The 7,180-nt window shown below is 39.9% G+C and overlaps 1 pseudogene; it reads right to left on the minus strand.

Annotated features, from left to right (window-relative positions):
* Positions 1 to 4,242: 4,242 nt before the first annotated feature.
* Positions 4,243 to 5,446, minus strand: LOC147436703 (uncharacterized; annotated as a pseudogene).
* Positions 5,447 to 7,180: the final 1,734 nt, after the last annotated feature.

A 7,180-nucleotide genomic window follows, 5' to 3' on the forward strand; every position in this document is an offset into this window, starting at 1 on the left:
ATGCGAAAATCACTCAATTTAAGTCTTTTCTGTAATTTTACGTTTTTTGACTCCGCCTTTTGGCTTTTGGTCAACAAAAATAGGGAAAAACACTCAAGTCAATATGCTACTAGGGTAAAACCTACCCTCTGAACCCATTGGTAACCTCAGTTTCTCCAAATTCCCTGCCAAAAGTGCCCCGGAGACATCCTACGCGTAGGATGTCTACTATCTTAAGATGAAAATTTTTTCTGGTAGTAGTACTCCCTATGCTCTGTAGAGCTCTCAACAATAATCACAGAAACTTTTGGACTTCAAATCAGCTTCCAAACACAATTACCGTCTTTCCTAAGTGTTTTCGACTTCTCTGATGAGCCTAACAGCAAATAAGACATGCATAAAGTACTCTAGATCAACAATCAAGATATCCTACTTACCCTACTCCTACTCATCAATGTCAGATGGTGATTTTGATGTCTTGGTTGCTTCTTGGCCTCACACGGACTCTCAAGTCAACCTACCACCACATCTACCACTCCAACTCCTACTCTCTACACCACAACCTACTACTACCTAATACTACCTAAGACGAAAGATCTAGGCTAGACACACCCTCACTAGACTCCTCCTAAGACCTAGAGAGTCCACCACCCTCTGATCCTATCTAAATTTAAAATAGTACTCTGGAAAGCCAGAGGGACCTCTATCCTCAAGGACTAGTCTCGGTCACCTACTTAGGGCCCTCGTCTCCGGCAGCGACGCCAATGTTGGACGGATACGCCGCGACGGACGTCAGCATAGCGAGAACTCACCTAACATATAATTGTCAACTGAAGACGGAGCTCGACCCACAGGCGCGTGGAAGCAAGCAAAGGGTGTCAACCTCTACTCGACTGACTAATGACTACTTCCTACAGAGATATCAAATCTACATGCCATCGGTTCTGTGAATGTGAGAGTCTCCTATGATGCTACAGCAAGCCAAAAGCCCATTAGACGTTCTTGAAATGTTACGAAACTTGAGGGATATCCTATCAACACCAATAGGCCACTCTCCCTAAGGTCCGTGACCAAAGAAACCTACCCAATACCCTCCGTGCAGAAAACATGTAGGATGTCTGGCCGGTTTTTGCAGGTCGATGTTTTCGAAAACTAAAGTGCCTAATGTGTAGCTCTACTCGCTCTAATCGAATGGATATGCTAAAATGCAAAAACGGACAACAGTTACTCATCGAAACTCCAAAAGTAGCTCGCGGGTGAATCTGCCAAGACACAGAAGAACGTGCGTGATGTAAGCATCAACGCGTAGCTCTCCTCGTGGGCAACACACTGCTGCTCTCCGTTTGCGATTCCGACCACCGTAGCGCCTGTGGCACACACACACACACTCTCTCACTCTCTCGCAGTCTCCCAACGACACAGAAGATCAGATTTTTAGAAGTCTCTTTACAAAGCTTTAGGTTTTGGTTTATATACTAAACCTTAGAAAACCTAATGTCGGGCCAAAATGACCTGATTTGTCCCTAGGCTTCTATAGAGCTTAATTACAACACTGTGAGCTGGCTTTGCTCATCCAACAAGCATCTCTAGCCAAAATACAATTGCCGACTTGAAATATGAAGTTCCCGTAAACATTACAAAAGTGGTCGTAATGGCTCAAAATAATAATAACGGGATATTTGATGATATCCACGAGCTTGTATCTTCACATTACAACATCCATCTTCGTCTTCATCACTTCATGAGCATCTTTATTTGGAATCTTTAGAGAATCTTTGAGGAATCTTTGTGGAAGCGTTGTTGAAAGGTTGACCTGTCAACAAAATTGTAAAATTTGCTTATGAAGAAGCATTTTATCTCTCATGGTTGTTAAGTATGCATAAATTTTCTATCAAAGAGCATCATGTGTATAACCAAAGGCACTTTTTTTCCTTGGGTTTTTTTCCTTTGGAAAATTCAGGTATGCAAGACCCTAGCTTTAGGTTTTCATTAATGTTTTTTGTGTGCATTTGGCTTTCAATAATTGGCTTTTGTAGCTTGTGTTTACACTTAGCTTCAAAAAGCTTCTTTTGCAAATAAAAAGATAAAGAGGCTTCTCTACAAGAAGGGGATGCTTGCTCAAGGATGCTCAAAAGAGCATGAATAGGTGTAATCCTTCCATGATTTTGCTCTTTTTATCTCTTCATTCTCTATGCTTGGTTAAGTGAAAAAAAGCTATGGTTTTTTCATGTTTAAAAGCTACGCATAATAAAGTTTCAACACTTTGCTTTGTGAAATTTAAATCATCAAAAAATTAGGTTTTATGTGTGCTAATTATAGGTAATTGGCCTTGACCTTAGATTAATGTAGGATTATTTCTCATTAGTCCTAGACTCTTAGTGATAGTCTTAATACTCCATTCATTTTGTCATGACCTAGGGCTATGTTTAGGCTTTAGTCCTTTAGTCCTATTGCCATTAGCATCTCATGTTGGAAGAATAAAAATATGCTAAAAAATGAATCATGAAGCAAAGAAGTGTCCAAAAAAGTAGCAAAAATGCTATTAAGGCACATGAAATAAAAATTCTGTGCTATGTTGTGTCTATGAGAGGCCTAGCGCCTTATTGGCACTTGGTAGGCGAGGGGAATCACCTTGGCTCGCTTGGTCAAGGCCCGGGAATCACCTTGGCTCGCTTGGTCAAGGCCCTAAATCGATGCCCTGGACTGATAGGGGCTAGCCGTCGCCTTGGTAGGCTAGTAGGCTTTTGGAACATCTTCTTGAGGGTTCAAGGAGCCGAGAGTCGCACCTAGACTTGCCTTGGGGTGGTAGCCTTGTGATTTTTCTTTACTTTTTTTAATGATAGATAAAAACAAACTTCCATGAGCTTCAAAAAGCTTTGACAATGTACTAATAGATTAGGAGCTTTTTTTTAGCCCGTAGACATGATAGACTTGAATGATTTATTAAGATTGTTCACATAGTTTTCAGGCTAGTAGATTTATGAACTTGCATTAGCCTAGGGTCATAATTGATTGCTTGTGTTTCATGCATAAAACTGAAATTTCAATAGTTTAGGTGTTTTTTTGCTTTATGTTGTCTAGTTTTTCACTATGATTGACCCATCTTTTAGAAGCAAAAAATGACTTTGCATGATTGTTCATTTGTGCTTTATGTTTTATTCATTCTTGGTGGCCTTTGTTCTCATTACTTCTTCTTATGTTTTGCAGCTTAACATGTCTTCCAAGGACTTGCTTTCTACCATGTCATTGTGTCTTGCTTCACCGGCACACGAGGATGTGCGCCAAATTAGGAAGGGGGGAATGTTAGCAGCGGCTAACATAGGCTACACCAGTTATGCACCAAGCTGTGGATGTGCCATAGTGCACAATATTTCCTTTTCATTGTATAGGGCTTGGGCTCATTTAGGAGTTCCAAAGTTGTACGAGTTTAAGCTAGAGAGCTCAACTTTATCCCATAGTTGAAGGGTTTGAAGCCCAAAGCTATAAAAGAGCCCTATGCTTAATGAGAAGTCATTCTTGGGTGAGCACTCCTCTTTGTAGAGTGGATGGTAATGAGGTTTATGGGCGTTCCATGCCCATGTAGCTCTTGATTTCTAATAATCAATTACTCTTTCTTTCTTATTAGTCTTCTTTCCTTGATTATGTGGAGTGAGATTGCATTAGTGTGATGGTAGATCTCTAATCCCTTTTTTGAGTTAATCTATTCTATCCACACCATTGGCCATGCTGTGTGAGGGCTATGCCTTCCTTCTCTTCATCTCTCTCTACAAGGTGCGGTTAGTGTGTGTGCATACGGAGTCGTATTGAGGGGTTGTGCCGGAATGGACACACTAATGCGGAGTAGGTATATTAATTGCATGCTTGTGTAGTTGTGATTAAGAGTTGTGAATAAGAGTGATTGATGTGAGGTTAATTTCAACCGCATGATTGTGAATTTTGCAAATGGTTTTTGTGCACAATAATTGAGGAAAGAGAGAGAGAGAGAGAGAGAGAGAGAGAGAGAGAGAGAGAGAATGTTGTGTTAGCGGATAGGAAATCAGATTTCATTGAGACATGCACGACAGTGACAAGGATAATTTAGATCTTTCTGTTTTGTTTCAAGAACATGTATTTCTTGCAGTGAGGGGGATGAGCTTGTAGAATATTATATCCAAACGAACTTGTACTACTATGTGTACCGATGAATGTTTTTTCTAGTATACGTGCTACATGTAAATTCTTGGAGACGGAAAGTATGTCAAAAATAAAGTTTTCTTCGAATGGCTAATAGCGAATAACGTCGGATCGCATTTTTGAAGGTGTTTGTCGAGTGTGCTCTGCCTTTCGTCTTTCAAAATTGTTTGTGACACCTATGTACTTTCGTCCATTTTGGCGGCATGTGATGGAGTAGACGGTGTATTCAATGTCCGTTGTTTTTTGCTCGGTTGATTGTCGTGCTTGAGAAGCAGAACTTGAGTCTTGTTGTCCTGTTTTGGACAGCAAAAGCAGGAAAGAAAGAAACAGGATTACAGCAAGATTGCATGCTGAAACTTGAGAATATTAGACTATATAATCGAGCGGGGTATTTCTTGAATTTTTTTCATGTGGTGTCACCTGTGGGTGGGTTGTCGATGTTGATGAAAGCATATGGATAATCACTTCCAAAGCGTGCTTTGTAAACATCCTTGTTGTGTTGCCATGTCAGCTTTTGCTCTGTAATTGATGGTGGCTCGTCATTGCACTGTCTTTTGAAGCTTGCGAAGATCTCACTTGCGTCATTGTTCGTTGTATCTAAGAGGTCCTCGAGCGCGACATCGTAGTCATAGTGCAACATCTCAAGAATGTAGGGCTTTATTGGTGTCTTTAATTGAAGCAAACGATTACCATCCTCGATTGTCATGAGATCCTCGGGCACGTCAATCTATATAGATAGTTTGCAAATGATCTCTTTCATTAGACCTAGAAAAAAAAAGTATTAGAAGGGACAAAAAAAAAATTCCTTGTAAAAAAGCATGTTTTTTTACTGTTTATTGTAGACAGCAAAGCAATGAGAAGAAGGAAAAGATAAAATTGCATGTGTGTAGAGCTAACCTGTTGCTCTTTTGATACCCATGCTCTTGTTTTGTTCGAGCTGCTTTACGAATCTGTCTATTAACAATCGCAATTCAACATAGTTTGCAACCTGCCAGGTTAAGCACGTGCATTTGCCTCTCTGTTGGATACTGACGTGGTTCGATTTGGGGGTTTTTCTTTGAGGCAATGTTTTGCTTGAAAAGGGTAACAAGTCTCTGCAAGGTTATACAAATGCGATCAATATTTTGTGTGCATTGGAGGAACATAATGTGATATGTTTTATAGAGCATTATACCTTTGAATTGCTCATTTTATTGACTTCGTTATCTATGTTTCCTGCAATGGTGACATGGTTAGAGTTCATACTGAAAAAACCAATAGTAGAATTGTGCAGAACCGCTGAGAAAGTGTTCATAAGAATCGAGACAAAAGTAGAGTGCAAGATAATGCTACAAAGAAAGGGTTGCAAGTTAATGACAGTTTCAAAAGATCAACATGGAAGAACTCTTGAGACATCAGTTATATATTTATAGACTATTTGTTGCACAAATGCTGAAAAACAAAGTCATATGAAAATTTTACGGACTATTAGAGTACATGATCAACTAGCCACCAAAACTTTCCTAATGAGTTCCGTGTATAATATGAAGTGGAATAGGGTGGAATATATCAGGAGTCGGTAGATTGAGAATTCGGAGATTTCGACGATCTGTGATCACGATAACATGATGTATGCAAGCCCCAGTGAAAATGCATCTCTAAAGAGAAGAAGAACTTTGGTAGAAATTGTTGCACCCTGTGCCTTGTGTCCGGTCATGGCGTATGCAAGTGTCAAGGGGAATGTGGATTTGTGAAACCATGTGCCATTGATTGCAGTTAGTTTACGCTTTGTTCGACAAAGTGCCATCTTTTTACCGGTACAATGAATGAGAACAACGATACATATAAGTTGACCTTCGTTGTTATGCGTTATGGGTCACAGTACATGTTGCATCGTTTGCTGCATTGATTGTTAAGTCGATGTTTTCAATGATCATGCAACGAGCCCCAATTGCAATCGAGTCCAGCTCGTTGAACGTAGGGTCTAGGAGCCATTACTGAAGTACATTTATGTTACCTGCGTTCGTCTTCAGTTAAACTTTTGTAATGTTAGTTTGATTGTACAATTTATTCAAGGCAAGGTTGTTGTAGTGTTGGACATCTGATCTATGAGTGCAAATTATTGTAGTGAGTCGTTAATGTAGTCATGAACATGTGATTCATCTATAATGCATGCTCCCAAGTACAATTGATCTCATTTGTGGTTGGTCTTCTTTCACGAATAATGGTTAAGAATTGGAGGAGTTCAGGGTCCTTGCCATTGCATGTCGTATGGAGCATGACATCTTGTAGAAATTTGCATGGAGCCAGTGCACCGAGCTTGTGATATGGCATGCTTCACAAAGGTCCCGTGCGTGATTACAAACTGGGGGACAACTGTGCAAGGTCACCAAGCAAGAGAATACATTTGTTGTTGAAGGGATCTGTCAATGTACCGCTTGTTACATTGACAATCTGTCTTATGATAAGATCAAAAGTGGTCCGTGTTAACATAGACAACTCATCTATGATTATAATATCTGCTTCTTTTATATCCAAATATCATTCTCATCGATTTTGTGAATAGAGAGGGGATACTGTTGATTCCTTGTTGGTATCTTGAATTGATAATGGACTGTAGATGCAATGCTGCTAAGTCTTGTTGCTGCAGCTTCGGTCGATGCAGCAAGTATGACACTCATGTTTCGTCCGACATACTCATATGTCAAATATCTGATAAGATGTGTTTTTCCGCTCCCTGGTGTCCCCGTGACGACATGCAAGCCATTCTTGGCATTCGATAATTTGTTGTATATATTTAACTATTTTGTTGTGAGTTCTGGGTCATTGACAGTAGTGAACTCCTTCAATATGGCTAGTGACTTTACTCGATAGTGGTACATGTCTGGGTCATTATTTGTTGAAGGTGTAATTGTTTCATTTTCTCTTCACACTGCGATTTTCTAAAGTATCATATGGACAAGCTGATCAATTTGTTCATTGACTAACATGTTTCTTTGTGTGTACTCTGTAATGTACATCTCCAAGTCCTCGTTGCTTTGGACCAGAT

This window comes from Adiantum capillus-veneris, chromosome 17, assembly GCF_014529385.1.
Source record: "Adiantum capillus-veneris isolate H3 chromosome 17, ASM1452938v2, whole genome shotgun sequence".
Taxonomy (NCBI): domain Eukaryota; kingdom Viridiplantae; phylum Streptophyta; class Polypodiopsida; order Polypodiales; family Pteridaceae; genus Adiantum; species Adiantum capillus-veneris.